Source organism: Penaeus japonicus, unplaced genomic scaffold (genome assembly GCF_977035675.1).
Source record: "Penaeus japonicus unplaced genomic scaffold, GWHDUDI00000001_assembly GWHDUDI00000009, whole genome shotgun sequence".
In the NCBI taxonomy this organism is placed as follows: Eukaryota; Metazoa; Arthropoda; class Malacostraca; order Decapoda; family Penaeidae; genus Penaeus; species Penaeus japonicus.
The window spans coordinates 32,454,965-32,464,964 of NW_028234411.1; the positions used below are offsets into that span (position 1 = coordinate 32,454,965).

At 25.7% G+C, this 10,000-nt stretch overlaps 1 protein-coding gene across 5 annotated transcripts in view; it reads left to right on the top strand.

Moving 5' to 3' along the window:
* LOC122264593 (protein turtle homolog A) overlaps positions 1-10,000 on the top strand; it is a 287,383-nt gene that overhangs the window by 8,678 nt on the left and 268,705 nt on the right. The window lies entirely within an intron of this gene.

Consider the following 10,000-nt stretch of genomic DNA (forward strand, 5'->3'; position numbering starts at 1 on the left):
AGATTTTGTTTTATAGTTGTTTTATTGTGTTTTATATTTTTTATAGTACACACACTAAGGGTGTATAGTTATTTTGTTAGAGATATTGTTGAGTTATTGATATGGTATATTGAGGAGATACTTTGTGTTAGTTAGATTTTTGAGATTTATAGAGTTAGTGTGAGTGTGGGTGGGTGTGTGTGTGTAATGTCAATTGTGTATGGTGTAATGTTATGGTTGTGTTTTGGGTTGGGAGTGATTGTTTGTTATTTTATAAGAGATTTTTTTGTGTGAGATGTGTTTTGGTGTTAGTGAGGGTGTGTGAGAGGTTTTTATATTATAGGGAGATATTATTGTTTTAGTTATTGTTTTGTATATATTTTTAATTATTCATACTTATATATTTATTATATATAGTTTAGTGGTAGTTTATGTGTGTGTTTGAGTGAGTGTGTATTGATGTATTTGTTTTTTGGTTTTTGTTGTTATCATATCTATCTTTGTATGGAGAGATTGTTGAGAGGGAGTGATATGATAGAGTTTTTGTATTATATAGTGTTAGATATTTTGTAGTATATAGAGTCCTTCTTTATATGTTTGTTGATTATTTTTTATATATATTTTTATATTGTGATATATTATAGTTAGGATATTTATATCTGTGGGGTGTGTGTGTGTTGTGTGTGTGTGGGTGGGTGTTGGGTGTGGGTGGGGGGTGGTTTTATTTTTAGATTTTTTGATATATATTATGATATATTTTTTGTTATAGATATATTTATTTTTAGATAATAGTTTTATTTGACATATTTTTTACATTTATTAATGGATACTTTTACATTTTTATATATATAATATATTATTTTAATGTTTTATAGATATATATATGATGATATTATATATATTATATATATGTTTGATATATATATAGATTTATATAATATATTTTTTTTTTTTTTGTAATATATATATATTTTTAAAATATATTAATATATATATATATATATATTTATATAGAGAGTATATTGTATATATATATATATATGTATATATATATTGTTATATATATATATATTTATATATATATACTATATAATAACTCATTTCATATTATATATATACATATGTGTTTATATATATATATATATTATATATATATATATTTATGTTTGTATATATATATATATATTATATATATATATATATATATATATATATATAATATATGTATATATATATATATAGTATATATATATACTTATCTATATATATATATATATATATGTATATATACATATATATGTATATATATATATATTTTTTTATATATAATTATATATATATATATTATATATATATATGTATATATATATGTATATTAAATGTATATTTATTTATATTTATTTTTATTTGTATTTGTATATTATATAGTCTTATATATATATAATATATATATATATACATTTATATACCTATATATATATATATATACAATATATTTTGATATTATATACATAATTTATATAATATATATATATAAAAATATGGTGTTATATATATATATATATATATATACCTTATCTATCTATGTATGTTTTTATATAATATATATGTATAGATACTATATATATATATATATATATATAAATATATAATATATATATATACCTGATCTATCTATGTCTGTATATATATACATATATATATATATAATATATATATATTGAATATATATATTAGTGGGTGTGTGTGTGTGTGGGTGTGTGAGTGATTGTTTGTGTTGTGTGTGTATATATTATATACTATATTTATCTATATATACGTAAATATACAATAAATATAACTATAAATATATATATATAATTAAATATATATAATACATATATAATACATATATATGTATATACAAATACATTGATAAATATAAACTATAAATGTTTATATATCTATTTAGTATAAATATATAATTATACCTATATAAAATTAAAAAAGATATACTATATATATATATATAGAATATATATATATATGTATTATAATATATCTATAAATATATATATATATATATATAATATATATATAATCTATATATATATATTATATAAGGATATATAATATATATATATATTGTATATATATATATATATATATAAATATATATATATATACACCCACACATATGTTAAATATATATATATAATATTATATTACATATAAATATATAGAATATATATATATATATAATGTTATGTAGATTATAAATACTATACATATATAAATATAAATAACTTATATATATATATATAGATGTCTGCTATAATTATATATTACTACATATATATGTAAATATAGTGTATATATATCTGATGTATATAAAATTCAACATATATATACTCATATATATATATATCTAAATAATATATATATATAATATATGATATCTATATAAGTAAATATATATGTATATATGTATATATAAATTTATAACTTATCTAATGCAAAAATATATATATGTATATATATATATATACCTATACATACCATATCTATATATATATATATATAACTATATATATATATATATATATACTACATATATATATCTATATCTATATATCTATAAATATATATATATATGTATAAAATATATATATAAATATATACAATCTATCTATGTATTAAGTAAATATATATACCTATCTACCAAGTGTATGTATATTAAAAATAAATATATAAAACTAATTTATATATATATATATATATATATATGTATTGTATATATATAATGTGTGTGTGTGTGTGTGTGTGTGTGTGTGTGTGTGTGTGTGTTGTGTGTGTGTGTGTGTATAGATATATAGATCTATTTAGCATATATATATATAGTATATATATATATATATATATATATATATTATAATATATATATATATATATATATTTATAATCATATATATACAATATTATAGATATATAGATGTATTACAATTACCATTATATATATATAAATATATATGTTTTGATTATATATATTTATATATATATAACAATCTATTTCCATATTTTACATAATATCAAGAAATATTAATTAAAATATATAATATATATATATATATATATTGATAATATATATATAATATATTACAATATATATATATATATATATAATATATATATAGATATATATATATATATATATATATATATACGTAATATAAATATATGTATATAAATGTATATGTTTATATTATTTATATTATATAAAATATACTACTATTATATATATATATATATATATATATATAGTATATATATATTCCGATTTGACTTTTCCGCTTTACTAAAAGGAAATCTGTTATACTGGTCAGAATGAATACTATCTTTTCAAAGTTATTTTTGAACCCGTGGGTCGGAACAGAACATGTATATGGATTGATAGTTTATTTGATTTAGTTTTCCCTTATGTATTGACATCTAATGGTCCAATGTTTAATGCAGAGAACCATTGCCCTGGACACGTTTACCTCTATTTTCCATCCAGTATAGCTGCAAGCAGGTTTGTCGAAACAATACCAAAAATATCTAAAAATCCAACCACACACACAAACACACACACGGATTGACATACACAGCGCAGCAAGAATATTCCATGACCCTACACCAAGCCACACTGGAATAGATATCTGCAGCTGAGAAGTTCCAAGCCGTTCATTCCAGGGTCTCAATACCCACTATTGCGAGTGGGCGAAAGGAGTCGGAGGGATCGAGCAAGGGAGATGGGAAGGAAGGTGAGTTAGTGGAATTGAACTGGCGGAGTTGAACCGTTAGACTTCTTTTGATTTTCATTTGCGAGAGATCATTTGGGTGGAGCATATCCCCCCCTCCCCTCCCCTCCCCCTCCAGACCTCCAGACACGTCTCCTGGCTGTCTCATGCTCGCGTTACCTCCACCTGTCGCCCTCTGCATATCACCCACTTAACCCAAGCTAGCGTACTCCCTAACCGTCAGATTGCACTCATTCGAACTCGTGGAGGAGAACGACAGGACTTCTTTGTCGAGCGATCGTAAAGGATGCTTCTGCCATGCGAAGATATTCTGAGTGTACTTTCTTCCGCTGAGCCCTCCACTCTAACAACTTGTTAAGACCCTCAAGCGGTCCGTAAGACACAGCTGCAAATGAGAATTATCATTTTAAAAGAGGAAATTAGGAAGACCTTGATTATATGAAGGGAACTGTAATCAAACAACGACCTACGTTTATACAGAGTCGTAAAAAACACATCCGCAGAGGGATATGTATGTAAATATATATATTTATACACACACACACACACACACACACACACACACACACACACACACACACACACACACACATCACAAACACACTCACATCAACACACATACACCACACATCCACACACACCACACATACTTACACACACACAAACACATTTATAAATATAATATATATATATATATATATATATATACATTTCATATATATATTAGAAATATTAATATAAATATATATATATATATATATATATATATACATATATAGATATATATATAATATATGCATATATCGACACACACACACACACACACACACCACACACACACACACACACACACACACACTACATATATATATTATATATATTTATATATATATTATATATATATTTATATATTATACTAAATGTACATATATCTATATTTATAAATTATATGCGTAATATATATATATTATTATATGTATATATATATATATATATATATATAAGATTTAAGTATATATATATAAAGTTATATAGAATTATATAAATATTATATATATCATATATATATCATATATATTATATATAGTATATATATATATATCATATATATATATACTACACACATGTGTAGTGTGTGTGTGTGTGGTGTATGAGTGTTTGGTGTGTCTATATATATATATATATAATATATATATATATCTATAATATATATATATATACTAAATATATATATGTCTGTAGGTATGTATGTATGTATTCTAAATGACATAATACTGTCTATTATTTATGCATATATATATATATACTAGTAACTATATATAAAAATATATATATATATATATATAAATATTTATATAGTATATATATAATTATATAATACTATATATATATATATAATATATATATTTTATAATATAATAAATAATAATATATATATATATATATATATATATATAATATATATTGCAGGTGTGTGTGGTGTACATAAATACATACATAATATGTAAAAGACATATATACACCACACACACACATTTATATATATATATATATTATTATATATATATAAATATATATATTTCTTATATATACATATATGTATATATATATATATCTATATATATATATCTAAATATAAATATTATATATCTAAATTATATATATCCACCACAGCACAAACACACACACACACACTCACACACACCATATAATATATATAATTTATAATATAGATAACTATATATATATATATATATATATTATATATAAAGATATATATACATATATGTATATGTATAATGTATCTCAATTATATAATATATATATGAATATATAGATATATATATATATACATATGTAGATATATAAGTGTATATATAAATATATATAATATCATATATATATATATATTATATATATACATTATAATAATATATCTATATATAGTTTATATATTTATATATATATATATATATATTGTGTGTGTGTGTGTGTTAGAGAGAGTGAGTATGATACTATCACTCTCTCTACGAAAACTCACTCACACTATAACAACTAAGTATCTAATCACTACTCTTATCTATATATATATATGTACTAACTATACAACTCTACATAACTACACTATAACTCCATCCCACAAAGTCACAAAACACCCACACACACACTCTCTCTCTCTCCTATACTAACTCATCTTAACACTAAAAATCTAACAAACTATTCCTGACACTCATAACACACACTGAATAACTAACACTAAATATCTACATCCATACTATCCAATACTCTAAGCAACTATGTAAACTCAGACACACCACTGTTCTCCCACTTTCTCTTCCAAACTCCCAGCGCTATGCACACACTAAACACCACACACGACACCCTCACTTACACTACTCTATCTGTCTCTCACTAACACCTATCACACAAACCACAGCACACACACTCTCTGTCACTCCCAACACCATCCCAACCTCTCACTCTACTACTCTCTCAACTCCTCACAATCACTCTCACACACTACTTACACACAATAACGACTCTCACAACCATGACACACTCTTACACAATCACACACAGAAACAACTCACGTCACAAACTCACACTACACACTACTCAAATCTCTCTCACACCACACAGCTATCACCAGGACATAATCACACTCAACAACGATTTCAAATTGACCTCCACACAAGCCCACACCAAACTCTCTTCATATACTCTAACAACACACCTAACCACAGCTCTCACACAAACCTACTAAATTACAACAATTATATCTACACACTCTCACTCACACCTGCACACACTCACAACTCTATAACACAATTAACACACCAACACAATCTACTCAACCCCTAACATGACACACACTCAAACACTCTCAGAGCACAATATCTACAATCAAACAAACTCTAACAAACGTCCAAAACAAACACAACTCAATCTCTATCTCAAACACTCTCTCTCACTCACTCACACTCATATTACTCGACTACACAACAAACACCATACACACTCACACCACTAACTCACTCTCTCATCCATACAAAACAACACAACACACACACTCACACCAATCACACCTCACACAACTATACAACAAACAATAAACATCTCACACCCTCCCTCAACTCTATCACACACTAACACTCTCATACACTCAGCTCTATCACACAACCACTCATAACATCAGTACACACACAAACAACACACACTCACACACTAACACCTATATCTATCTCTCATCCAACATTCCCTTACATATCAATTCCAACCAACCCTTATCCAACTTCACCTCGTATGTGTATTTCATTACAGTCATAGTACATCCCATATAAACATTATCACAATTATCGTTATTACAAATTATTGTAAGTTGTTAGTCATATGATCTTGTTGTTATCATTATTATCAGTATTAGCATTATCATCATTATTATCATTATTTTTATTATCATTATTATTATTATTATCATAATTGCTATTATTAGTATTATTATTATTACTTTTATCATTATTATTAGCATAGATATTATCATTGATTTTATTTTTCATCATTATTCTAGTATCATTATTATCATTATTATTATTATTATTATTATTATTATTATTATTATTGTTATTACTTTTATTATTCTTATTATAATTATTATTATTATTATCATTATTATTATTATTATTATTATTATTATAATTGTTTTTATCATCATTACCATAATCTTCATCATTATTATTACTATCATTGTTGATGTTAGCTTCGTCATCAATTATTACTGATTATTACAATTATTACAATTACAATTATCATCATTAGTATAATTATCATAATTATCTTCCTTTTAATGTCAAAATTGTTATTGTTGTAGTTTTTGTTTCTATCATCATAATTACTTTCATTATATTAATTGTTTTACTGAAATTATTATTGTCAATATCATTATCCTTATTATTATTATTATTATTATCATTTTCATTATCTTCAATTTTGTTGTTATCATTCTTCTCCATCTTTTTTTCCTATTTTTTACTATTGTTATTATCATTATTTCTATCGTTATCATTATCATTATAACTTTTATTTCTATTATTATTATCATCTTTATAACAATTAATTGCATAATTACTATGTTTGTTGTGATTATCATTATTATCATCATTATGATTTTCATTACCATCATCCATGTTATGATTGTTGATTGTTAACATTACTCCTACTAGTATTTTATGATCATTGTAAACTTTATTATTATTATTGCCATCATAATTATCACAATTATCATTTATCATCATTATTATTGGTAATATCATTGTCAGTATCATCATTATTGCTATGATCATTGTTATTCTTTATTATCATTTTTATTATTATCATTGTCAGAATTATTATCATTATTATTATTATTACTATCATTATTATAATTATCTTAATTGTCATTATGATCATTATCATTATTGTTTTGATTATCCTTTCCATTATTATCTTTATCATCATTATTATTATTTGTAGTATTTACATCATAAATATTATTGCCGTTGTTATTATCGAGATGTAATTTTCATAGTGATGATTACGTTGCCCTGATAAGGATCAAAGTAATTATTATCGTTGTCAATAATGATAATCACCAATACCATTAGCAATACCAACATTATTTTAAGAACCAATGTCACAACCAATTATCATTATATAATTTTCATCATTAAAACCATTTTCGTCATTGCTCGTATTTATGCAACGAGCCCCATAAGGCCTTAAAGCAATCATGTCCATCAGGCTTTATTGCAAGCAACTCGCTCCTTTGAGGCTAAACATAATGTCAAGTTCACATTTTCCTTGATGTGAAGCGCTGTGTTTCTGGGGAAAGATTTTTCCTTCACATGGGCGATGCTAAAAAGATGTAGGCTTTAAGGTTGTCAAGTTACACCCATGCAAATGCATACATGGTTATGATTATGATCACGATAATAGTATCCATAAAGCGATAGTGATGACGATAGTGATGAAGATGTGATGGTGATGATGTGATGGTGATGATGTGATGGTGATGATAACAATGGTGGTGATGATGATGACAGTGATGGTGATGATGATGACGATGATGGTGATGATAACTGAAAATATAGACGATAATAGTGCAATGATAAATGCAATAATGGTTATCATATTTATGAAGATTATTTTTTTCTTACCACAATTACTACTATTATTGTTATTAACAATATTCATTATTTATTAGTGTCGTTTATATTCCAGACATTAGAATGATGAATTGAATATCTTATTACATTTTGATTATTTATTCTGAAATCTTTTCAGTTTTTTCAAAGCTTTAGTTCAAACGCATTGAATACACTCAATAAAAAAGAACGATTGAACCACCGAAATATGAGCACCAGCAAAGAGTCCGAATCAAAAATGCATTAACATGTCGATTGCCTGACCGTTAGCATGTACCAGAGTCGTAGTGAAGACCCACGTTTTAACAACAGGAAAGGAATGTGTTTCCATGGGGTGGCATTGGGGTGAGGTGTGGGGCAAGGAGGGGGAGGGGGAGCAAGGAGGGGGGAGTGGGGGTTGATATACAAGCGTGTTTACTGAGTTCCGAACGCGTTAGAGAATCCTATAATTCAAATACAGGATAACCTGTGACTTGTCTCTTGTTGATGTTAGTTCCATAACAAGGGGTGAGTGAACTCAGTGACAGCATCACGGCCCTTTGTGAGATTTAATTAGTTTTAGAGTGCTGATGGTAATGATAATTATCGATGCTACTGTAGTTTGTTCTCTCTCTCACTCTTTCTGTCTCTGTCTCCGTCTCTCTCTCTCTCTCTCTCTCTCTCTCTCTCTCTCTCTCTCTCTCTCTCTCTCTCTCTCTCTCTCTCTCTCTCTCTCTCTCTTTCTTTCTATCGTCCCTCTCACCCTTCCCTTTCCCCCCTCTCTCACTCCCTCACCCCCCATCCCTACCCCCTTCTCTCTCTCTCTCTCTCTCTCTCTCTCTCTCTCTCTCTCTCTCTCTCTCTCTCTCTCTCTCTCTCTCTCTCTCTCTCTCTCTCTCTCTCTCTCTCTCCTCTCTCTCCTCTCCCTCTAACCTCTCTCTCTTACTCTTAAACCATGTTTAGTGCCTCGTTGTATGGACGCACTCGCAAATTTATGTGTGGTAAAAAGATAAGATGTAAAGGGCCTTGAAATGTATCTGTTACATTTTGAAAATTTATGGTCAGCGTCTACATCTTCGTGAG